The sequence below is a fragment of the Tiliqua scincoides genome, chromosome 6 (assembly GCF_035046505.1).
Source record: "Tiliqua scincoides isolate rTilSci1 chromosome 6, rTilSci1.hap2, whole genome shotgun sequence".
NCBI lineage: Eukaryota > Metazoa > Chordata > Lepidosauria > Squamata > Scincidae > Tiliqua > Tiliqua scincoides.
Window position 1 is genome coordinate 62151386 of NC_089826.1, and position 27155 is coordinate 62178540.

Consider the following 27155-nt stretch of genomic DNA (forward strand, 5'->3'; position numbering starts at 1 on the left):
TATTGATGTAAACAGAGATGAAGCATCACTTCAGATCCATTTTCTAGCCCATTTCTGTCCTTCTACAAAAGGGTATGCTCAAATCAAAGATACTCCACTGCAACCAAAGTTAAACTTTTTTTAAAAATGTTTCACAATTTTGCATGCTATTTATACAGATTTGTTTCTATGTGCCTAGTCTAGCTGACATATGTTCCATTGCCTTCTAATGTTTGAACAGCTTTCCATGATAATAGATGATCCCAGAGTTCGGCATTTTTTTTTTTAATATGCCAAAATATCCAAGTATATTTTTGCATTACTGTTATGTTTCCTCCACTCAACAGCTTGTGCTTTGCTCATACGAGAAAATGCGAACTGTAAGCTCTTTCTATAGAGTAATTTATTTGGGATGGCAAAGAGCGGGTTACATGCATCCGTTCTCAAATACAAATGACAGAAGTAAATTTGGTTTTTATGGAGGATCCAGACATGTACAGAATACTAATGCATCCATAAAAGGCATTCTGACTACATCCATTTGTTATTTTCCAAGCTGTGTTTACAGACATCCAGAAAAGGGCTGCAAGAGGAAAGAATTCCCTCCCACCCCCCCAGCCAATGGCTTTATTTCTCATTTTATCACATTTTTTTGTCTCTTGAAATTTAGAAACATTGGCTTGCAATATGGACTACGTCACATCCCCAGAAGCTCAATCCAGCTGGATATAGAATCTATAACTTCCTAACGCCTACATGAAAATCCTGTGAAGGTTTCTTCAGTGCTTTGGTGACAGACATATAGTATATGCATGGTAAATAAGATAAATACAAATTTATCTCATGTGTCAAGAAATGTCAGTATTTAGTACTTTTTTTTTAACTTAGAACATTTCACAGTTTTCAGCAAACTGACCTTGTGAAAGTGCTGTTGAACTCAGTCGATCTTTGTTCTGACTCACAGCTTAAGATCGTGCTGTTTCAGGATGTGTGGAAACTTCCTGAGGAATTCTGATATCTTATGGAAACTATTTTGGCATCTCTTGAAAATTCTTGGATATTTAGCTTCAGGAGGAACCCTGACATTCAGTTTGAATTCCAATTTGTATGCCATTTTGATGCCAACCCTAGGGGTGTTCACCAGTCCCAAGAAGGTAACAAGGAGTCATCATTATGTATAATCATCTAGGACCTTTCTCCCAGGAAATGCATGAGACGGTCATGTCGTGAGAATGGATGATGGCCGGATTCCAAAGGATCTCCTCTATGGAGAACTCGTGCAAGGAAAGCGCCCTACAGGTCGACCACAGCTGCGATACAAGGACATCTGCAAGAGGGATCTGAAGGCCTTAGGAGTGGACCTCAACAAGTGGGAAACCCTGGCCTCTGAGCGTCCCGCTTGGAGGCAGGCTGTGCAGCATGGCCTTTCCCAGTTTGAAGAGACACTTGGCCAACAGTCTGAGGCTAAGAGGCAAAGAAGGAAGGCCCATAGCCAGGGAGACAGATCAGGGACAGACTGCACTTGCTCCCAGTGTGGAAGGGATTGTCACTCCCGAATTGGCCTTTTCAGCCACACTAGACGCTGTTCCAGAACCACCTTTCAGAGCACGATACCATAGTCTTTCGAGACTGAAGGTTGCCAACACTCATTGGAGATAATTCCATAAACACTGTCATATTCCCACATATGAAGATTTCATGTCACTGGTATCAAAGGCCATAGATCAGGGTTGATCTTGCCATGAATGACCTGAAACGGTCACGTGGAGTGGCACCCTTGGAGGGGCATCAAACAGATACACCTTTGCTCATCTGTCCACTGTCCTCTCCTGGTTGCTGCTTCACTGGGGACTCTCTCTTCTGACTTGTTGAGAACACATTGGAGGAGGATCATGACAGCAACATCCCCCTCCTTGGGCACTGCTGGATGGAAGAAGAAGGAGGAGAAAAAGCTAGCACGGCTCCAAGTCACTTCTCCCTGCCAAGTTCCTAACTTGAATGTTTCTTTTTTTAACATTACCAATAGAGATTTGCTCATAAATTTCTCTCATTTAAATTTTCTGGTTGAAAGTGCTGCATGGGAGGTGGCAAGGCATGCCCCCCCCACTTTAAATTGAGAGTGTTTGCCTTTGTTTCTTTACTGTTTCCTGCCATTTGCTTCCTCTATCTGGTCAGCTTCTACTGTTCTCCAATACTTCTCCCTTCGTATTATGATTCTCCCAGCCAATCAGGTCAATTCACGTAGTGGATGAGATGTCACAGTGCAATCAAAGTTGGCTATATGGTGATGTCACTCATGGGTGAATGCAGCTTCTTGGATTATTATATCCAAGCCAATCAGGGATCACATGGTGAACGGGATGTTGTCATGCTACGGGGTCAATTAGCTTGCCAATATGATATCAGTGAACATAAATGAAGCCTATTCAGAATGAAGGCAATGCCTCTTCATAAGTAATGTGTTTGGTTCCTTTTGGAAGTTATCACCAAAATTATTGCTGAAAGAAGCTAAAATTTTGACACTGATGAAAATGTTTTGAAAACCGCCCCTTCTTTAGCTCAGCCCTTATTAATAGAGGATATAGCCAATTTTCCACTATGTCTAGTATTTGCTTTTATATATATATATATAAATTATTATTCTGGATATTGTGCTTAACCAACCTAAAAATATGTAAAAAATATTTCTTCCACCCTGAGCATTCTGTCATATTTTTGGATTAGAAGTAGAGGAAAGATTTATTAGACTGTTAAATTTAAATAAGGAAGCTCTAGTAGCTCTTTAAGAGTTATAATTTTTCACTCAATTTTTAAGCTATTCAAGAACAGGCCTAATGGGGCGTTGAGAGAAACTGGAACCTTTCTCCTACTGTGCCAGTCCTCAATATTGGAGATTAACCCAAATTCTGTATTGCAAGTCATGTCATATGAGCATGGCAGCATGGGAAGGTCACCATGCTTTTTGGACAGAACAATGGCCAGGGGAAAACATGTAATGAGTATGTTGAGTTTAATGCACATGGATTCTGTGTCTCTCCTATGGAAAGAGGAGTGCTGTTTATGGTCTCTGGGTAGTTTAAGGAGCCTGGATGCACTGAATGTATTCCATAAATCTGAGACCCTGCCCTTCTAATAGCCCAATCTTATCCCTCAACTTTGGCGATGATGACACTCTGTTGATGGAGTATGCAATGCATCAAATGGTAGGGGTGCAATCAGGAAGCCTAGGAGACGTAAGGAACAATTATTTTCCTTACCTCTGCATAGGCTTCCTGGTGGATCTATAGGTATCCTTGGACTGGTATATATAGCTATATAAGTCCAAGGAGTGGAAAGGGGAAGGACAGGTTCAAAAAAGGGGTAGGATCCAGACACATGCTGGTGCCATTAGGATCTACCCCTTCCCTCTCCTGACACACCTGCTTCCTTTCCCCCCCCCACCTAAAATTCTCCCTTTCCACCCCTTCCACCATCTTACAGAGCACAGTGGGGCCTCCAGGAGCCACTGCTGTGTGCTCTGTGCCTCTGCTCAGTTGCCGCCGTGGCCCAGAAGTGTACAGTAGTGGACCTGTTTTGTTTCACTGACAAGGGCCTTGCACTGATGTTCAGTTCCTATCAGGGTGAAGGACCAGTTACAGTGGCTAACTCCCAAACAATATGGAGTTCATTCAGGCTACAAAACTGGGAAGGTTTCCCTACTGAACTGCTCAACAAAAGGAAGGCTGGAGCCATGCCCTATGCTTAACTTCTGGTGTGCTCTTTTTTTGCTACATCTCTGCATCACCAGGGATCAGCTCAGACCCATGACAATAGAAATATCCTGCTTGCTAAATCCACATCATTCATCCATAGATACCAGCTTAGAACATAGCTATAGATGGAACAGCCATCTAGAGTCCTGCATGCAATCAGCTAACGTGATTTGCCCTTTCCTGCATACTCCACGTTTGTACAGAGAACACGTTCTTTGAATAGAGGCCAGGCTAATCTCTAAAGCACCCATTTTCAACCATTGTGCCGTGGCACATTGGTGTGCCACGAGTGGTCCACAGGTATGCCACAGGAATTTGGGAGAGATTCATTTATTAGTAGGGCCAATGAGGGATGTGAACCCCCCCCCCCCACACTGGTAGCCTGTGAGCCTTGTCAATTGTCAAAAACCTGATGGTGTGCTTTGATAATTTTAGGGCCTTCAGTGTGTCTTGTCAGATGAAAAAGGTTGAAAATAGCTGCTCTAAAGCTACACATACCTTTTGCTCTATGCATTACATAGACTTTACAGTGATGGTACGAAGTTACCCTACATTGGGTCTCCCCATGGCACAATGGATTCTTTCCACACCTAACTAATGGTAGACAACAGGTGACAGTGGCAGATGATAGCTTCTTCCTCCCCATCAGCAAATGGGAGAAACCTTCAGTATCAACAATTTCTCATCATGATTGGCTAATGTCTTTTTGTCAACGGATGTCACTCCTATCACCAGTATGGGGGGAGGGGTTCGGACTGGGTCCAGCTGTCAGCCAGTGCCCAATCCAGCTGACCTTGCTGTACCAACAATCTAGGCAAAGTGAATTGTTTTTAAGTTTCCATTCACAATGAACAATGTCTTCATGACTTTTTTAAATAGCACCAATTACAGAGATCAGGAACTGGGCTTTTAATGCTGCTGATTAATCATTTATAAAAAATTTCAGAGGCACGGTGCCTGTTAGCACTTTTAATTTTCACCCACTCTATCTTTTGCATCATTGCATCTTCCTGTATTACTTGCCAATTGCCCTCAAAATATTTTACTGAAGAACAGTTTATGCATTTATGAAATAAAGTTGGGAGAAAATTCTAAGCTTAGATAAATTAAAAAAAAGAAGGAAGTATTCGCTAGATGCTGACAAGACTTCATAGTAGATTCCAAGATAGACTTCCCAAGGCAAGAATTTCATAAACTAGTGTCACATCCCCCAAAATGCTGATTCTAAGAGCTGTTGGGAAATTGCTACAAGTTCCAGCCAGCAGATTTAAATAAGCTTTGCTATCCTGGTTGGCAACCTTCAGTCTCGAAAGACTATGGTGTAAGCCTACAGCACCCGGTATTCCCAGGCAGTCTCCCATCCAAGTATTAACCAGGCCTGACCCTGCTTAGCTTCCAAGATCAGACAAGATTGGGCATGTGCAGGGTAACAGCTATCCTACAGGTGCAATGAAGCTACAAGGTTCTTGAGGGGGCAAAAAGGTGAAGGAAGAGACAGATAGAAGTAATGTGAATTCTTCACCCTCTGGTATGAATCCAACTTTATAATTTATGCAACAGGCAAACCTGAAGTGGGGATATGGTTGAGCCAAAGGAGGCACATAAGCAGTGAACCTTTAGTGATAATTCCAGTTCCCAATTGAACATGCCATTTTGTCGGGCTCTCCCATTCCTCATAACACTCTGACCTGTCTTTATTTTTGACACAGGGCTGTAGCCCAAATCAGCATCTCCACTTCAAATTTCTATCTCCCCCACCTTATGTAGGATCACATACCCAATGTGCTAGCATTATCACAACATATATATCCCCACTGCTCAACATAGACGAGGAGAGGCAGGAAACGTACAAACATGATGACACCAAGATTCTAAATGTTACCATGGAAAAGGTGGAGAACTTGATGTGAGCATGAGCTTCCACAAACATCCCATGTTGAGGGTAACATGTAGTTGAACCTTTATTTCCTGTCTCTTCTTTGAGCCTATTAAACCAAAGTCATTTGATTTTAGCAGATCTCTCCCATTCTTCTGCATTCACCACTTCCATACAACCTCATCAAAAAAGCAAAAAGTGCCAAGGATACTTGCATGTGCATAAGGAAGAGTCACTGTGAGTATTATATCCATTTTACTCTCTGTAATGCTGAGCCTGAGGAGAAACCAAAGAGCTGGAGGCAGGGAGAGTATATATGATAAAATGTTATATGACTCTGAATCTGCACAGCTGCAAAGCAACAAAATGAGCACCTTAGTGTGAGAGGTAGTATATTTAGGAATATTATCGTGACAGAGTGAATCAAGGAAAAGGCCTTTAAACCCTTTAATTTATACTGTGGGCTTTGCAAATTGTATTGGAACCAGGGAATGTGTCAGAATAAGCTGCTTCAACTGGACGGCTAACATCTGTGGCAGAATAAAAGAGCTTAGTAAGCCTTGTTTTGAGACAATCTCAATATTTTTTCACTCTGTTCCTTAAAAAAAAAAAAAATAAGGCCAGGGACCTTGGATCCAGACATGTGCTTTATTACAAAACCTACTTTATGGACAAAGTGAATTATATTATTACAGCACACACACACACACACACACACCTCACACTTTCATCTATTTATACTAGTGTTGTCAGCCAAATGGTTGCAGCTAGGTTGGTGCTATTTTCCCCAATTAATCTCAGTTGTTAAGAAAGACCTCATTCCCCCGCTAACCATGACCTAGTTTATAAACCACAAATGTGTTGATGTGTTCTTTTTCATTTTGATCTAAAATTCTTCATGCCAGCTGTTGGGTATTTTTGCTATTGGACAGTAAGCACACTGTTCACACAGAGATTGTATTTCGTGGAACCTACACAGAACACTGTGGCCTTTTATTTGAAACACTGTAAAGTGACATGGAAATCCTAAAGGGAGAAGGAAGTGTAGCTCCTTTTATGAATTCCATCAGGGACTTGGGGCCCAATCCTAATCAGTCACAGCACTGACGTTGAGCTCCAGCACCGGGTGTTGCAAATGTACCATAAGGCACATCTGTGGAACCCAGACAGGAAGAGCCATTGGCACTGGGCCAACACTTGTTGGTGCTGAGCCTCTGCACTGCTCAGAGGGCTGGCTGGCTCTTCAACAGCACCAGCTGGCAGTGAGTAGTATTGGGAAGGGAGGGAGGGAGGGAGTGGCTGGAACTGGGGGGGGGGTGGAAGGCGGATCAGGTGAGGAATCAGGTGGGAAGGTGATGTGACTGGCGGAGCTCCTCAGGCTTTCTGGCAAAATAGCAAAATGGAGCAAAGTAGAACAAAATTAGCCAGCGCAGACTTGAGAAGCCTATTATGGGTCTTGGGGCTTTCTCTGGGGGAAGGGGACAAAAGTCTTCTTTCCCCAAGGAGACCTTTAGTGGCCTTGGCAGTGCCGCTGGATGCAGCAGTAGCCATTTTGGCACTGCTGCACCCAGTAGAGCCTCCAACTTTAGGATTGGTCTGTTGGAATGTTCCAGAATAACACATCCTACTCCTCTATGCAGAAATTGTGGTACATTTGCATTTATCAGTAAATTTCCTGTCACCCAGAACTTGGGAGCAGGGGTCTTCTCGGGAGCAGGGGTCTCCTCAGGAGCAAGTAGTGGGCATTGTCTGGATGGCTCCCTTGTCGAGAGTCTCACCAGTTTTAGGACCCAAGATCTTGCGGGATCTTGATCTGGTCACATGGCTGAAAGTGGGGGCAGTTGGGCTGGCTGCTGAGCTCATAAGGGGATTATGCATGGGATGGACAGAGGGATGCTCTTTACACTCTCACATAACACCAGAACCAGGGGACATCCACTAAAATTGAGTGTTGGGAGGGTTAGGACAGAGAAAAAAAATATTTCTTTACTTAGCGTGTGGTTGGTTTGTGGAACTCCTTGTCGCAGGATGTGGTGATGGCATCTGGCCTGGATGCCTTTAAAAGGGGATTGGACAAGTTTCTGGAGGAAAAATCCATTATGGGTTACAAGCCATGATGTGTATGTGCAACCTCCTGATTTTAGAAATGGGCTATGTCAGAATGCCAGATGCAAGGGAGGGCACCAGGATGAGGTCTCTTGTTATCAGGTGTGCTCCCTGGGGCATTTGGTGGGCTGCTGTGAGATACAGGAAGCTGGACTAGATGAGCCTATGGCCTGATCCAGTGGGGCTGTTCTTATGTTCTTATGTACTGATCCAAATTGGCTCCATTTGCAAGCAGTAAAAAGGGCAGTGGTTCAGTATTTGAAGGCATAGAGGGACAAAATTGTTGCTTTCATAGAGAGGTGGCTTACCACTGGTTAGTGGCAGGAGTGAGGAGGAGGAGGAGGAGGCTCCTCCACTTCAAACATAGTTTGAAGTGGAGGAGCATGTCACAGGAGCCTTCTTGTTAACCCATTTCTGTCCAGCCCACAGGTGTTCACATTTGATCCCTGTTGCGTATATGCAACGTTCGGCAGAAATTTAATAGCAGTCATCCTCAAAGAGGGCGCTGTGTGGCTTAAATGCTTCTTTCATGCACTGAGAGGTAGCTCAGATTACCACCACCCCCTCCATGGCATAACTAGCCAATGGGATGGAGCAGCAGGTGGAGGGGAGATGTGCATGCCCAAGCTCTTCTGACACATGTGAATGCAGTCCTGCCACTGCCATTCTGCCCAGGGGTGCTCCTTACCTGGCCCTGCCATCACTCCCAAGGCAAGGGCAGGAAGACTGAACGGTCTGCTTTTGCAGGGTAGGGCTATCTCGGTCATTGACTGGCATTTTTGTCCTTTGGCTTCAGTGTGCTTCAGCTGGCTGAGCTGGGCACAGGCCCAATGGCTCTGAAGCATTCTTGGGCCTGCTTCTGAGGATTCTTTGTTTTTGAGGAGCCTGGGGTGGTTGGCCTCTGCAGTGGATTGTATCCTTGTACTAAAGAGAGAGGGAGCACACATGCAGCTTTGTTGGGTTTGGGCAGGAGGGTTTGCAGGGTTTTGTTTGGCACAGGACCACAAAAGGGAGACTTGTGCCTTTTACTTTTCATTGCCTCACCCCTTTTCTTGTGTTTGTTCAAGTTTGTTTGGGTTTCACATTGTTGGGCCCTTTCTCTAGGCCCTGCTGGGAAGAGTAAGAAGGGGCCAACATTGGGACCACCACTCCCTGAGGTCTCAGAGTTCAGGCAGGGAAGGAGTTTACAGCAGCTACGCTGTCCTCTGCCATGTAGTTCATCCTGCCTCCTTGGGCTTAAGTGGCCCACCTGGCCCTGTCACTCCTGCTTTCACCTCCTTGGTTTTTCCTACTCTTAAATAGTTCATCCGTTCCTTTCTGTGGATGTTTTATGGTATCAGAAAAAGCCCTCCAAAAGCACACAGAGCCAGGCACTTCTGGGCTGCCAGAAGGCAGGGATGAGGAGCTGTGCTGAGATTGGTAGCAAGGTGGATAGAAATGGGGGACCAGGAGCATGCTGAAAGTGGGAGGGATGGCACCCAGCATGGGCAACTTGCACTGGATGCTATCCTCTCTGGAGCAAAGCAACACAGCTCTTTTGTATCCTCAGACTTGTGCCAATTAAAGAGCGGGCACAGGTCTTAGAAGACCAATTGGTGGTCAAAGGGCTTACAAAGGGGTAAGGGAAACTATTTTCCCTTTCCCCTCCAAAGTCTCCCAGTGTGTCCCTCCCCACCACAGCATGCAGCACTACCTGTTTTTGAAAAGGTTACATGCTATGGCAGATAAAAGGATAGCACTGGGTTGTTAATGTGGTCAGTGTAATGGGAAAAGTTAATTTACTTACCGTAGATACTCACCTATAAGGCAAAAAATTCATGCCTTGAAATCCAGCGTGGATTGCCTCTTCGTCTTATCCCCAGGTCACTAATGAGCTTGGGCAGTTTAGGGGTATCGCAGCAGCTATCAGAAGCCCAGAGAAGCTTCTATCTGGCTTGCAGCACCCCTCCGTTTGCTGCCATGCTTCTTTGGCTGCTAGAGACTGTAGCCTGTACTTGCAGGCGTGACGCAAGCAAGTCATGGAGCCCAGAGCTCTCCTGCGTTCTGCAAAAGAAACAGGCTGCAGCCCCAGCATGGACACAAGCTGCAAAGTCCGACTTTGCAGGAGTGTGGGACTGGGAGCACCACGTGGACAGGCTTTCGGAAGAAGAAAGCGAGGAGCTACACATGGTAGCAGCAGTGGCTGCATTAGAAATCTCTCCAATTTGTGCATTCAGCTGGAAGGTAGGGTATGGCAATCCCTTTTCCTCCCACTCAGTGTTCCTCCCTTGTGCCTTTGTTCTGGTTATTTGCACTGTAAAGATAAGATAAAGTCTATCTGCATTTTAAAGAGGGACATACTCACACTTTCCTGGGAGCAAGCCCCATTGACTATAATGGGACTTACTTCTGAGTAGGCATGCATAGGATTAGGCTTCAATGGCTTTTGCAATGGTGTTGTTGGGATGTCTGTATAAGGATCTGCCCCCACCCCACTTCCAAGTGTTCGTTCTGAGTGTACAAGGGCTTTTGCACTGGTGTTACTATGTTGTCTATATAGAGATCTTCCCTCCCTCACACCTTCCCTCTGTTTTTGCACTGGTTTGTATGGAGATCTGCTCCCCCCCCCCACTTCCATCTGTTGGTTCTGTGTGCAAGGGCTTTTTCAGGATCTGGCCTCTGGTAGAATCAGACAAAATTATAGTCAGACACCCTCCTAAGTTTTATCCCAGACGTATCCAAGGGTCATAACAAATTCTATGATTTTGTGCTCAAACCTGCCCTCGTCTTATCTGTGAGATCGACTTATATGTGGGTATTTGCGGTAGCTGCTGTCTGGTTCACTGTTGTGGTTAAAGGTCAGTTTTGTGAGTAGCTGGGTTGTTTTGGGGGCTTTGTGTGTTGCTCCTGGATGTGATAATGTCTTCAAAGCAGCAAAAGTCTGGTGGCAATACGGCCGAGTTCCCCCCCTGTGCCTGCACTGCAGCTGGCCTCACCTTTGGATGAGGATGTTGATACAGGACAGATTCAAACTCTTGCAGCTCACATTGATGCCCTTGAAAAGGAAAGGGTGGTGTGCAGACAAGGCAGTGGTGATGGGGCGAGGTGTTGGCGGGAGTTAGTCTGGGCAGTGGCCTCTTCACAAGCTTGCTAGTACCAAGCTAATACAGGCTGAGAAGTGCCAGGATGAAGGTGTGCAGCAACAGAAAGTTTTTGTGGAGCAGGGACTTGCATTTGAGAGTAGGTTACCTAAGGAGACACTCTCAGGGAGGAGGTGAGTAATCAGGCCCCTGAGGAAGGCCTACTTTGAGATGAGTGTTCTCCAGTGAGTGATGGCTGGCCGGTCAGTGACACTAATTTTAGAATTAGTAAGCAGTCTTGGACCTGAGACTGAACTGGCAGATGCAGCTGATAGAGGTTTGCCTTCTGATTGTGGTGATTGCCAGGCCTAACTAAGGTGATAGTTCACATAATAGTCTTTAGTATCTATCACATCACTTAACATAGGATTTTACTGTTAACAATATGACTGTGATATTATCAACTGTAGCTGCCCCATCCCCAGGAAGAAGGGGAGGGTGTCACAAGAGTTAGGAATGGTCATGGCCAGAGAGAAGAATGTGGCAGGGCTTCCTCTTCCTTAAGCCTCCCTCCTGTCCTTAGGTAATCAAGCCACAAGGCACATGGTTTGCTGAGAGGAGGAGTTTATTATACTGTTGAGAAAGTTTACACCAGGGTTGATATCTCAGTCCAGTTAGGGCTCAGGCAGGGCTCAGGTGCCTGACCCCAAATCTCTAACTTCAGTACTTGAGTAGATTGCCTTGGGGCTATTGTTGACATCTTCCTTGCCCCAGACTTCCCATGGCTTTGAGTGGATAAGCCATTCCAGTCTGCCCAGCAGGGTCCTGCAGTGAGAGTGTGGCCAGTGCCGTGGTTCAAGCCCCAGTTATGGGGTCAAGTCTTTCCTCCAAGTGGAGTCAAGGATAGTCCCCAGGTGGAGCCCAGTGCAAGAAGCAGGAGTTTCTGACTTTCTGGGGCAAGCTTCAGGCATGTTCACAATGTTCTGTCGCTTCCAGTTTGCTCTGGTCAGGGCCTCGCCCCTTCAGCAGCTGCAGCCAGTGTTGTGGCCAGCGTTCTTATTAGCCTGGGTGCCACCATCTTGTCGGTGCTGGCAGTGGTGTAGCTAAGGCATCTGGTGTGTGGGGTCAAAGAAGATTTTGGAAACCCCCCCTCCATATGAATGCCCAATGCAAAAATTTGCTAAGCAGGAAGCACCATTCATTAAGTGAGAGAGAAAATATGAATGAATGAATGAATGAATGAATGAATGAAATTAAAATCATTTGCTGACCAGGGAGATTGAACACCTTGAGTAAAATTCATTCTCCCAAGCAGGGAATCAAATTCACTTGCAAGAGCAAATTACTGGCAAAAGATCCCCTAGGGAGCTTTGTGCCTAGGGAAGGATTTGAACTTGAGAAGCCAAACTTCCTTGACGCTAGTCCAGCATTCTAAGTACTACACCATGCTGGCTTTCTAACTCCTGTGGCAAAGGAACAAATTCATAAAGCAGGGAATCAATTCTAAAGGAGGAGGGATTGCTTTGTTAAGTAGGGAGAACAATCCATTATGCAGTGAAATCAAGCCTGCTTTGTTTGTTTTAATCAATTTTAGCCAAATGTCCTGCTTCTCTATGAAATCTTTGCCTATATCCTGTCTCTTTGATCAGATATTCTCAATGGTCTTAAATGGCCCAGCGGGTTAGAACAGGTGGCTGGAGAGTCTTGGAACATAGGAGCTAAACTCTGCTGGTGTCAGCAAATATTATGTTTAGAAAAATTAAAAAGGGGATAGGGTTGCATTAGGCAGGGACCATGATGCAAAAGTAATTTTAATGTGACCAACAACCTTGCTGGGGAACCCCAGGAAATCCCCTGAATAAATCAATAAAAGACATGGGGAACCCCCATGGGGAACCCCAGGGAGGGGGGAGCTGAGAGCAAAAAAAGGAGCTGCTTCTGAGCTGGCTTGGAGCCCCCCAGCAGTGTGGAGCCCACAGGTAATTGCCTCCCCAACCCCCCTTAGTGAAGGCACTGCACTCTGGGATCTTGTGAAGCCACCTGCCTGTCATGCTTTTTCCCCTCTTATTAAACTTTTAAACTGGGTGGTTTCTTACTCAGTGCATCTTAGCTCCACAGTATCATATATACTAACGACCATTGTTTCCAGTGTGACCCTTAATTTTGACATTGATCTGATCGCAATTTCATGTGCCTTTTGAAGCAGAGCCCTGTGTAACACAGTGACGACGATGGCATTATGTGCATTGGGTACTGGAAATCCCAGACATATGAAAAGTGTGTACATGTCTACACTGGAATTCTCAGGTAGTTAGGATGCATCCTTCTGCCTGAGGTTGTCATGGCAGTGTAGATGTGCTGGTGGAGAGGAAGGCATCAAAACCTAGTTTTATATGTTACATGTACATGATGACTCATTCTGCATCTTGCTGAAGTCATGTAAGTACTATGTATGTATCTGAGCTGGAATTCTCATGCATCTGTCCACTTGTGGTGGCATCTGTCCACTTGTGGTGGCTTGAGGCCACTGCTACGGAGTGGATATTGGCATGGCATCAAACGTATATGCTGTGGATGCTCTTCCTTAGTATCTGTGGCTGGAAATCCCTGGGACTTGGATTGCAAAGTTGACCTTAAAGGCTGTCTGGCTTGTGGAAGCCAGTGCAAGTTAGCTTCACCTACGCCCTTGGGAGTTGGCCGGGAGAAACTGGGGCCATCAGCAAATGATCTACTTTTTTGAGTCATGGTAGGGATGCTGTAAGGGGGAGAAGACAATAGCATGCTGTCTCCTCTTCCAAGATAGGTGTCTACCCGAAAGGGAAGAGTCTGGAGATAGGACCAGCTTCAGAGTTTACATTGTTTTGCTGATTGGCACTATATTCAATAAATGTGGCCCAATTTTAATCCAAACTTTGTGTCTGTATTGCCTCACTTTGGTCTTTTTCCCACTGCCTGCTTGTCTTACCAGCCCTGCCTAAGCTCCCTGTTCCACCAACTCAGCACCTCCCGATGTTCTGATCCCATTTCATTGGGACTCATCTTCCCAACTATGCACACTCCAGCATTGAAACTTATAGACATGTAAATGTGATTAAAACTCCAATCTTACATCCTCATCCTCTCCATAATTTCCTCAAAGTAAATCCCATTGATTTCAACTAAGCTTCTTTCCGAGTATGCACTCTTTAGGATTGCAGGCTTGTCTGTATTTTGTTTTCATTTCCTTCACACCTTTACAGATAAGGATGAATAATGCAAAATTGCAGCTTCTGACTCATCCCTGTGCTCAAAATGACACCCCTTTCCCCCTTCCACTTACACATCTCAGCTCTTTTTATACTCCTATTTTCGTTATAGATTACTAAGCAATGAGCTTTATTTGTTATAATGGTAATTGTTGAAATGCTCTCTTAGCAAGAAGCCAGCCTTTCATAAATATTAAACTCTGACTTTGTGTAGCTGGGTCCTAAGCTTGTGAAAATTCTGTAATTTTGGAGGATGAATCATTTATCTGTTTTCTCATTTGCATAAAGAGGAATGCTGTTTGCTCATTAAAATTAAAATGACAAGTGGGAGGGGGAAATGGCTGGCCTTTTCTTTTTGATCAGCTCGCACCATTCTGAGTTTTGGAAGCTGTACATGCAAGTACGCTTCGGTGATCGCTTTGCCATTGTTGGAAACCTGATTCACCTTCTACAGACTTGCACCCACTCAAGTGTCAACCTAGCTGAAGTGATCGTCTTTCCTTATTTTGTCTCTCCGGGCAGGTTTATTCACGTCTCAAATTAACATTAATTTATCCTTGAAGATGCTTATGCTCCCCCCCCCCTTTCAGTTGCTAGCAATTCGAGCCTTCTGTCACTAAAACCCACAGTAGCACAAGCAGGAAAATAAGCTCCATAACTTGGTTATTGATGAGTTGTCACTTTCTGGCAGCATTAATACCCACCCACATCTCTAAAATAGAGATTTCCAGCCATCTCCATTGACGTTTCAATTACAGTAAGTCTCCCATCATGACGACAACTATTATTTCATGATCACTATTGCACTGTAATGGTGCTCATTTTCTACTGTGTTTAGATATGCAGGCACTGAGAATGCTGACTTTCTTTCTAGCCCAATCCGATTAACTGTTAAGAGTGGATCACAGCAACAACTTCTCAGTTGGAAGGTCACAGAAATCGCATTACGATGATGCTGCAGGCATTCCTGCTTGCACCAGAATTCAGGGTTTAGAATGATGTGTTTTAATTTTGGAAAAATAGCATTTCTTGTTGACAGATTTTTCCAAAGATTCAAAAGTAATGCTCATACTAACCTATTTTTCTTATAGTTGACTCTTGTCTTGTTCTGTGTGACGGTTGGGCAGCCCACTCCTAACTTTAGCTGGAACAGGCAGGCTGGTAGGCCTGCACTGTATCCACTGCAATTTTGAGGCTATCTGAGGCTTGGCCCGAGGCAAGGGAAAACATTTCCCCTTACCCGGGGAGAGCCGCAGCAGCCCCAATGGATCAACTCAGATCTGCACCACCTAAATCAGTGGTGCAAATCCAAGCAGCCCAGGACTGCCCTGAGACACCCAGGAACAGGGCTATGATCTGGTACAAGTGCTGGATACTGGGCCTGCCTCCTGCTCCCCATCCGTCCGCCTGTGGGAACACCTGCCACCCACCCTCCCCTGCTCCAAAACGCCTCCCTCCTGCCTCCTCCCTGTTCTCCCCATGCCCCCCAGTCCCCCACGCAAACTCACCCTGCCCGGGGCCCACGTTGGCAGCCTATCTCCATTTATATTGGCATGGAAGTGCTTTAAGGCACTTCTGTGAGGAAGTGCTTTATGGCACTTCTGTGAGGACCCAAGGGTGTCTTTGGATTGCACCCTTAGTTAAATGTTAGTGACCTTAACGCACAGGGCATGGAGAAGTCCTGACTTTGCTGATGCTGGAAGTTGAGAGCATAATGAATAAAATTTCCTTACTATGGGTTTTGTATGATGGTTTTGTTCCATGAAGCTTCCATTCATGGAAGGAATGGAAAGAGCCCTTCTGAGTTCAGCTCTCCTTCCATGAATGCAGACTCCTTTGGTTCAGGGAACAAAAACTTTGGATTCCACTCTGTGTTGTAGCCCTCAGCACATGCAGGAGTTGCTCAACATGCAGCAATATAGAGCAATACCAGGGTGTAATCTGATAACACATGTTGTAGCCATTTTGTTGAAGCTAAACAGGTCTAAGCAATGTCTGGGACTGTGACCAATTGCCAGGGAATTCCATGGAAGCTGCCTTAATTTTCAGGATAGGAGGAATATGCAGTGGCATACCTAGCCGCTATGGTGCCTGGAGCCATACCTCCAGGGTTGCCTCCCCCCATCAGGAGGTATTGCCCCGCATGCCCACTGCCTCCCTCCTGTGGGTTCTGAGTGATGGAGAGGCTGCCTGTGGTTTTCCTGGCCCTCAGAATGCCTTCTAGGGGCCGAAAATCATCACTTCCAGCTTTTGGCCAAAAAACCGGAAGTGACAATTTTCGATCCTCATAATGCCTCTGGGGGAGGCCCTCGGGGCAATCCTCAGATCGGTGCATCAATACTATCGGCGGCCAACTGAGTGCCACAGGGGGCTGTGCATATAGACAGGGCTTCCAGGACTTGACACCCTATCTGCCTGTGAAGTGGCTGGGTGCTCCGGCTGTGGTCCAGGTGGAGCAGCGCAGGCTGCTTCTCCAGTGCTGCTTACTCGAACAGTGTTGTGACATGCCATGCAAATTCAACAGAAATGGAACTTGAGACCAGTTGAAGAAAAGGTCTCATAGAGATCAACATTTTCACTGCAACGATTGTGCATAATGAACAATTGGAGAAAAAAAGGCATCCTCGCCTTACCAACTGTCAGGTTAAATTAAGGGTATGAATGCATGATGCATATTCCTAGATTACATCACTGAAGTGATTCAGAAGACTTGTACAATATAGAAGCACAAGAATAGGAGCACACGTGACTTTTCCATTAAGGTATTTGTTCAGCTATTTCTAACCCTTGCTATTAATACAGAGGACACTTATTTTGTTTACAAAATTACCAATTTTATATATTGTACTTCTTGTTGTTGTTGTTGTTATTAAGAATAATTATATACTGATTTTCAATAAAACTAGTTCACAAAGCGGTTTATGTTGCAAAATAAATCCATAAATGGTTCCTTTTCCCCAAAGGGCTCACATTCTAAAAACAAGTGCAGAAGAGACAGGAGCAAGAGCCACTAGAAAAGACGCCAAACAGGGGTGAAGAGGGTCCGTTGCTGTCCTCCTGCTAAATAGAAGAGGACACCACTTTAAAAGGTGCCTCTTGCTCACTTAGCAGGGGTAATTATGAATTTTCAAGGCATATTCTTAATGCTTAAGGTTACCGAACCCCACATTTGTGCTCAGTGTTGGAGCGCTTAATGAGCAGGTGCACACAATGTATCTGTTCTGTTTAAGGCTGAGTTTTCAGTTTTTGTTTTGTTTTTGCTAGGAAAATTGCCTTTGGTTAGGGGATATGTTTATACAAATATCTGCAACCTTCCATCTTTTCATGCATTTTTGGTGCTCGTTTGTAGCCATTACTATGATGAGCTGCTCATGGTCAGAATAGTAGTTACTTATTATTACTGACTTCCAAAACATAACAATATTATTCAGTTTTAAATTCAGTTATACCAAAATCCAGGTTAAACACCTTACATGCCACTACCTTTGAAGACTGTTGAGCATGGATTCATATACCTATGTACTCCGAAGTAAGTCCCATTGAAATAAATGGGAATTATAGCAAGGTAAGTATGTACATGATCAAAACCTTACAGTCTACCAAATCCCCCACATGGCAATGCAGCGGAGCCAACTTGGCATTCAATGTATCCTGCAGGGGAGTTCTGGCATATTGAGGTCTTCTTGGGGGAAGAGAACATATGTTTCATTCCCATGAGATAAGCTCTGCTGCTGCCGTGGGTCAAATTGGACCTGCACCAGCGATAACACTGGTGCATGTCTGGGTTGACCGCTGAAGGTGGACTGGGCCCGAGAAAGGGTTTTGGATTCAGCAGGTTAATATAAGAGCACTTGGAATTTTGAACATATTATTAATTTTATAATGTATCATATAGATAGTCTAGCAGTAAATCCAGCTCCGTCACTGCTAGGCCATGGGGTTATTGAAAAAGGTGTTGTGGATACTTATAACATAAATAATGACTCTGTCTCCAAGATGCACAGTGGAGTATGATAAGGAGAGAAGGAAACACAACATGAAACTGAAAGAATAATGAGGTCACTAATGATCTGGACTCACAGTAGACTGGTTACCAAATCAACATCTGCTTCCGCTGATATAACAGAGGTGAATGTAATAGGGCATTTGAAGGGGAAAGAAACATTTAGGAAATTGGAGTCTACTATAGTTGGGTCAATAAGTAGTTATTGCCCTTGGAAGAGTGGAAAATTGTCCACTCTGTTTTTTGAAGCAGCCATCGGAAACAAAAAAATTTGAAACGTTCAGAAAATTTTTAAAAAATAATGTTTAAGCACATGGTCATTGGGTTGGCAAAAGACATAAATGGCTTGTCATCAGAAGATCCAAGCTGAGCTTTGTTATCACAGTTAACACAAAATGGGGAGGGATCCTCAGAAACGAAGTAGCTGGCAAAATAAGTGGAAGAAACTTTCACAACAGTCAGTCAGAAAAAAGATAGTTGAAAACATTGATTAAAGACATGGTAGAAGCAAGAGTCACTGACTTTGCTTTGATTTTCATACCCTAGGCAGGTTTTGTTTTACTCAAGGTGGCATTGAATCTTTTTCATGACTGAACACTTCCCTAGATTTATAGTAAGCCTTCACATTATTTTCTTTGACACGTTAACAAGCAAATGCTGCATCCTCCGGATGTGGCATTTTGGTCAGTCAAGCTGATTTTTTTGTTCAGGATGTGGGCTCTTTTGATGGCCTGGGGGAATAATTTGAATGGCACATTACAGTCCATGGAACACACCAAATCCACGCCCCCTCTTCCTGCAAACAGCCAAGAGCTTTTTTTTTTTCTAATGCATTTGTCAGGATTATCTTCAGCAAAAGATTAGTTTCTGCAGCATTCTCAGTGCTAATAGGAAAAAAAAGTGCATTCTCTTTTTCTCCTCAAGGCCTAATTAGCCTATTATACCATGCCCTGGTAAAGACTGGATAAATACTTCCTGATTCTGCCCCATTTAACTTTCTTGCTTCAAAAATATGAACATCTTCAGGTGATGGTTTACGCAGGAAAAACTGTGATACTTATTTTCTTTCCCTTGTATTGATTCTACTCCACATGTACATACTGCATCGTTTTGTAACCTTAAGGGGGGAAACCAGTAGTTAAGACCTAAGATGTTTTCTGTAATAGATCAGAAATAATACAAAAAGGATACAGTTGGCAAACAAAGAAAATTCTACTGCTAAGATACAGAAGAGTGGAATCATTTTAAACAGCAAAGAGCTACAGAGAGCAAGAGCTTCCTCTTAATAAAGACAGTTTTCTTCATATTATTTGAAGAATTTGAAGAATGTCACATGAGCTCTGTGACTAATGGATTAAATATATACTAGCATTCAATGGGATTTCTCCAGTGCAATTAGGTCATGAAAGCAGCCCTCTAAAAATACTCTGTCAAACTTTATTTATATGGAGCTTATGCAAAATTAATCCAGCACATGATATGTTGACTTGATGCATGCCCCCAAAACACATTCTTTAATAAATGGGTGTCCCATATATTTTGAATTCATTATAAATGTCCTCTTTTTCCCAACACATTTGCAACCTAACCTAACTCCATCTTGATTTTTGGCTGGCATTCCTGGGAGCCAGACTGGACTTCACTCTGGAAGGGATGAGGTCAGGCTGAACCCTTAGGAGAGTTCATGCTAATTAAGGGCCATTAAGGGGAAGGAATGTTGGAGCTTGTGGGACATCTGTGTGTCTCCTTTACTCTAAGGCAGTGTTTCTAAACCTGTAAATCAGGACCAACTAGGTGGGTAGTAAGCCAATTTCAGGTGGGTCCCCATTAATTTCAATGTCTATCTTATTTTTAATAATATTATTTTTAATAATATAATAATAATATTATTTTTAATAGACTTGTGACTGCATTCGAGGAAATGTTACAGATCTGTACTTTTAATAGGCTACTATGTATATAACAATGATAGTCAATTGGGCTTACTCTGGGTAAGTTTGGATAGGGTTGCAGCCTTTAGGATGTTTGTGGAATTTTTTTAAACAGATCAACAACTACTTGGGAGAGTTAGGAGGGTTCTTTATTTTAAATAAATTTTTAAACTTATTGTAAACTTTTACTTACTTAATTTGATCTGATTTTGTCATATGTGGGTGCTAATTTTCCTGTTTGATAATGTCACTTCTGCCATGACATCACTTCTGGTGGGTCCTGACAGATTGTCATTCTAAAAAGTGTGTCCCAGTTCTAAACAGTTTGAGAACCACTGCTCTAAGTTTTTGCAAATCTGGGTGCTCTATTCTGACAACGTGCTGTTGCAAGTAAATAAAATAAAAATTAAAAAAAAATAAAACACATACACTCTTTTTTTTTTTTTTTTTTTTTTTTAATGATCATACAGGGCTCAACAATGCAAAGAAAACCCATTTCTCCTGACAAGTTTTCTCTGACATATATCATATGCATTGGCCATTATATTAGATATTCATGTCAATCTACAAAATTGCTATTGGATTTGTCGATAGCATTCAGAGTCATTACGCCTGTGTGTTCTCAAAAAGAAAGGCTACAATATCCACTGGCAAGTTCTCCAGGCTATGCGATTATGATGGCTTTCTATGAAAGATGATGCCCTGTGAGATTTTGTGGGTTTGAATCAGAAAGTTAGGTAGAATAACAGAACCCAGGGAGAGTCTAGGCAATTGGTAGCATTCCTGGAAAAATAGTTTCAACCTGGATAAGTAATAAGAGGTTGGAAAGGGAGACTGGATAGTATCATCAGCCCACAATTATTAGCTTATTTTTGCTTGACCAATATTGACATTTTACTTGAGGAATTAATTGCACTAGACAAGTGGCTGGCTTTTAGAATAGTTGGATTTTACTGCCTGAATTTCATTGCACTTATGGTCAAAAATAGCACTGTGAATAAAACTCAAGAGCCAGTTTTGTCAAAATTCTTGAAGCTTGAACTGATAGAGGCATTAATTTTAGCTGGCTTCAAATCCAAATACATGTGCTTAATTGATTTGTATAGATTTGGTTGTAAAAATTATTATTAATAATATTTATATACTGCTTTTCAACCAGAGTAGTTCACAAAGTGGTTTACTTAGTAAAATAAAACAAATGGCTCTGTCCCCAAGGGCTCTCAGTCTAAAAACAGATGCAGGAGATACCCCAGCCACTATAAAAGACACCATGCTCCCAGTTCTCTCCCCCCCCCCGCTATATACAAGAGGACACCACTTTAAAAGGTGCCTCTTTGAATCAACTCTCAACAGAAAGAGATGCAGAAGGCATATAGCGAAATATGAGTTCATTCAAAAATGTGAGAGAAAAAAAGACTAAAAAGCTAAAGTGCTAGGAGGAGAAGGAAGTGGTGCCTCCCATTAAAGGGAGCGGTACCCCTGATAGCTATACACCTCTTACATCCCTGAAAGTCCCACCCACCCCACATGACAAGAAATGCCACCAATTGGATATCATATCTGCCCCCCCCTTTATATGACACTAGGAGCTCACCAACCGCAACTATGTCACCCCTTGTAATTCAAAGCTCTCTACAAGGGGTTCCTAAACATTCAAAAACTGAATATAACTTTCTTTAAAACCTACTGCACATCACTCACCCCTCTGAAAGTTTATATTGCCCTGAACTAGTTACCTGTGCTAGCATGCTCTCAGGCAAAATGGTTTGTTTGTGCACCCCCCAATGAACACTCGAGACAACGGAGCTGGGAGAAAGGGCCACTTTATTAATAGGTAAGGTCAGGGCTTTTTTTCTAATGGAACGCCGGGGGACGGAGTTCCGGCACCTTTTTGCAGGGGCCCCTCCCCTTTGGAGACATTCCAGGAGGGGGGGAGCAAAATAGAGGCATTCGCTGGGGGGTGCAGGGTGGGTGGGCGCCTGGCCCCTGCCTGACCACACAACGACCCCTCCTGCCCCATCTCCAAGCTCTCGCCTGAGCCCAGCCTGCCTCCCCTCCCCCCGCGCTCTGCTTCCCAGCGCAGCTTCCAAGCCGGTGGAGGGTGTGGGGAACACGTGCCGACGCCAAGGAGGACGGACAGCCAGCTAGCCAGCCAGGGAGACGGGCTGCGGCACCCACGGAATGCCCAGGTACTGGCTTGGCGGAGGAGGAGGGGAAGGAAGCTGGCTGGTGCAGCCCCCGTGCCAATCTGCAGCACGAGCCTAGGCATGTCTACTCAGAAGTATGTCTCATGCTCAATGGGGCTCGCTCCTGGGAAAGGGTGCATAGCCTTGCAGCCTGAGAGCCTAAGCATGTCTACTCAGAAGTAAGTTCCACTGTGTTCAATGGGGCTTACTCCCGGAAAAATGTCATAGCCTTGCAGCCTGAGTAGACAGGTAGAGGAAGGGCTCTGTGGCTGCAGTCCTCTTCACACTTTCCAGGGAGGAAGCCCCACTGCCTCTAGTGGGACTGACTTCTGAGTAGACAGGCAGAGGAGGGGCTCTGAGGCTGCAGTCCTCTCCACACTTTCCTGGGAGGAAGCCCCACTGCCTCTAGTGGGACGGACTTCTGAGTAGATAGACACAGGAGGGGCCCTGAGGCTGCTATCCTATCCACAGTAAGCCCCATTCACTAAAGTGGACTTCTGAGTAGACATGCGTAGGATTGGGCTCTTAGGCTGCAATCCTAGGCACTTTCCTGGGAGTAAGCTCCATTGACTAGAACGAGAGTTACTTCAGAGTAGACATACCTAGGATTGGGCTCTTAATCCTGGCAGAGATATATATCTGCACCCGTTTTCACATGCTAAGGGCAGGTGAAAAAGGATTCTACGTGTGTACAATGTGCTGTCCAGCCTTGCCAGAGATCCTCCTCATCCTTCCCCCACAAGCATGCCCTCCGCCTGAATTAAACCATATTTAATCACTTGTTTGCAAACCTAGCTTTTTCTATGTGCACCTAAGGACCCCTCTTGTGTAAGAATTCTTTTTTTGTTCTTACTCCCACAGTTGCTTAGAGTAATTTTACTACATGTAACTCATGTAAGCCATTTTTCAGAATCCATTCACTGCTTCCTCTCCTTGAAGTAGTGCCACACTACATACTACACGCAACAAGTGCACCTGTACAGTATTTTTTCCCATGTGTAGAAAAAATAGCTAGGGGGAAGGGGATGTGGAGATTGACAGCCCAATCCTATGCATGTCTACTCAGAAATAAGTTCATCTTTAGGGGTGAAGCACATAAAAATATTTTATTTCTCCAATAAAAAATGGTTTAAAAATAAATAAATAAATAAATAAATAAATAAATAAATAAATAAATAAATAAAAGATTAACAAGTTGTGAGTTCCTGCACCTTTTTATTTACAAAAAAAGCACTGGGTAAGGTAGTATAGAAGGAGAGGCTGAGACCTGCAGATGCTGTGGCAGTGAAGCACCTGTGATGCGGAGGCTGGACCCTTGGAAGGCACCAGAATCACATCTGTCCCCCAGGCTGGGTATGCACCCAACTCCAAGCCTGGCTCCTTTACAGGCAGCGCAGCTTATCCAGGTCTTCATCCGCGTGCTGGAACAGGGCCCCAGTCCTTGATCCGGAACCTGCCAGGTACTCTTGCAATGCCTGGGCATAGTGGCATACCCGCCGCCTCCCTAAGGAGCACCACCTGGTCCATGACCCTTTGGTCCATCTTAGACCTCCTGAGGGTGAGGGAAACACTTCCAGTCACCCAAGGAACGTCTGTCCTCTGCAGGGCCCAGCCAGATTCGTCAGATTTGCCCCTAGCCAAGAACTCACTGGGTCTAAAAGCGCCAAAGAACACCGTGAGGAGGGCTGCTCTGAATAGTAGGACTTCGCTCAGGAACCAGCAGAGACTCCCAAAGGCCTGCGCCAGGCCCCCAAGTACCTCTGGTGAGATTGGACACCTCTGATCTGGAATTGGGGGTGCCCTCCTGAGGCTTTGGAAACAAAGGCTATGGCAGACATGAACTGACTGCCCTGCCAGCCTTCTGCAGGTGCAGTAAGAAGAGCACCAGGTGCTCAGCTGGTGCTGGCCACAGGTCAGCCAATGCAACAGCTCGCTGAAACTATACAAATGCTTTCACCTTATGGGTGTATCCCCTCTGGGTGCTGGGTGCCAATGAAGTACAGATGGCAGGAAACCAAGTTTACCTCAGGAAACCAAGGTCCCAGAGCCATGGAGGCATGGGGTCCAGGCATGATATGGCTCTGGGGGATGAGCTCCCAGAAGCGCTCCTCCTGAAATTGAGACAGGGCACCCGCAATGCAGTTCTCTACCCCCAGGACACGCTGGGCTACGAACAGGGCGTTGATGCGCAGGCACTGGAGGACAAAACACCTGACCAGGGCCATAACCCTGGGGGACTTGGAGTACAGGGTGTTCGCTATTGCCACCACCACCTGGTTGTCACACCAGAAGTGCACTGTGGTGTTCCAGAACTCTTGAGCTCAGATGTGCACTGACACCAAGATTGGGGAAAAAGCTCAAGAAAGGTAAGGTCAGCAGTAATACCATCCCACATCCAGCTCTGGGGCCAGGGTGCCACATACCAGTGTCCCCGGAAGAAAATCCCTAAACCGTGACCCCCTGCCGCATCTGAATGCACCTGGAGGTCAGACTCCAAGAGCTGCTCAGAGCACTAGAAGGAGACCCCATTAAACTCCTCCAGGAACTTAAGCCAGACGCCCAGGAACTTAAGCCAAACCTCATGGCGGAGGTTACCCGCACCCTGTGGTAGCGCTCTGAAGGGGCACTCTGCTGCTCTCCCAAACGCCATGCAGGCAGGCATCCAGAACAGCCTTGGGAGGGAGGGGCTAAAAATGGGAGGGGCAGGCAAAGGTCTCCATCCCAACTCACATTAACCCCCAAGATGAACCAGTACTTCCACTGTCCCAACCCCCAGCTGCACCCCAACACCTTACCGAATCCAGTAATGACCCAAGAGGCACAGCTGGGGTGGGTACTGAGTCAGTACTGTGCCCACGTGCAAAGGAGAAAGAGGGCTGGGCGCTGATGCCCTAAGAACCCACCCAGCTCCCCGTCCTCCTCCAATTCCCTTTCAGGGGAGGAGATTCTCGTGTTCCAGGCTGGGCCAAACAAACCCCAATCTCGCTGCTTACATTGTGGGATTGGCATTCTTTCACAAGACGTTCCCAGGGATCCTTCCTAAAGGTTTAATTCCTTTTTCAATTGATCATGCATGCCAGGACATATTTTTAGAGGTGTCACATGATACCCCAATCACCAGTCCTGGGACACTGGGGAAATGACAGCCTTGGAAAGATGACGTTTCCAGCTATGTCATGACTCTAAAACTGATTTCTGTTGATTCAGGGCAAGTTTGGAGAGTGGTTATTTGGCAGCCCAAAAGGTGATCATGGAGTGAAAAGAAATAGCAACCTAGAAGTGCCATTTCTGGCCATCTCCTTCCTCTAATTACCCCAAATCTCATTTCTCATTCCATGGCAGTGAGGCTCATTCATAGAGGGGGTCACATGGTATCTCAACAGGAATCTTCCAAATTCTGAGAAATGTTGGGAAAGGTGAAATGGTGCCCTGCAGGTGTCATTTCCAGCCATTTGATTACTGCAGGTGAACACCTGGTGATTATATGGTGGGAGGGGAAACATGACATTCTAACGCAATATTCCCAGTCATGTGGAGGGTTGGACTTCTGGTGACATTGGGGAAAATAAAATTGTCAAGGGCTAGAACTTCCATTGTTTGAAGGGAGGCAGTTATCCTTTTAACACCATTTTAGAGAAGAAGTATATGAACTGATCAATTTGTGGAGAAAAAGTTGTTTTTACAGCTGCATTCAAACACAAAGGAAAAATATTGAACAAAGTTGCCAAAGCAATTAATGTTCCAAATGAGGAGGATTCAATTTGTTCACTGGGAAGAAAAGGATTTTGCAAGGGATTAGTACTGGAAAAAATGTGATCGTGGTGAGCAGTCTCATGTTTTACAGTCTCAGAAACAGAGAACAACCTATGATCAGTCTCAGTGTTCTGGAACGACCTCGTCATTCCAGTGGCTTGGTTCCAGAGATCTTGCTACATGAAAGGAACATTTTGCCTCATGCTGCACATCTTGCTCATGGGAGACACACTGATGAGGGATGACCTATGACTCTTGCAATCTGTCAATGCCCTTCTCAGTCCCACCACCTGACCCCCACCCACCACCACCTCACATTCTCTCTCTCCACCACCATCACTTGGGTATAGCACAAAGAATCACTCTGAGTCTTTCTTCTTTTCTTGGTGTAATAGATTAGAAAAGGACGAAAGAAGCAGAAGAGAAAGTGTGAAGAAGAGGGGAAAACATGCCCCCAGGCTACATGGAATTAGCTACAGGGAGTTGTAAGGACTTTTCAAGCCTCCCTCTGCACTAGGAGCAAACCTCTTGGATTTTGCTTTAGACTAGGCTGCCCTCCTGTTGACAGGCAGATCTTTGATTTTCTTGTTCTTGTTCTTTTTTGCTTTCTTTTCTCCTACTCTAGCATATCATCCTCTGACCCCATCCATCTATTTCTGTCCTGTTAATAATCTGAGTTTTGTTCGCAAGGTCACACTGTAAACTTGTGTCCAGAGATAAAGGACTTCTTTGAATAAAACATAACTGAGATATGCTAATATATCTGAATAACTTGCTTATCCATAATTTTCAAAGCCTTTGCAACCCATAGTCCTCTGGTGCAGTTCTATTTTGAGTAGTCACCATACTACTCAATACAGTAGTACATACTACTCAGTACAGTACATATACATCGTAGTATATGCCCCCATGGAATCCATGTTGCACAGAAATGACATCCTGAGTTGGAAAATGGAGTCACAATTTTCTTAAAGAAATCTTGCTCTGATAAACCTCAGCTGATGTCCTGAAAAGTCTTCTGGATTCCTAAGTGACTGAAAGAATGAGAGGCTCTCGTGGGCATGGAGGTAACACCACTTCTGAGAGTCGATCAGGGTTACTGTGGAAGTGACTACAAAACAGGAATGCTAGACCAACATTTGCAACTAGGGGAATCTGCAAATGACAGGACTGAGAATTTATAGACATATATCCCATAGTCAAGAGATTCTTTTGCAGACTTGGTTGTTGCAGAGTCTTCAAATTCAAACACATGTGTCAGATAA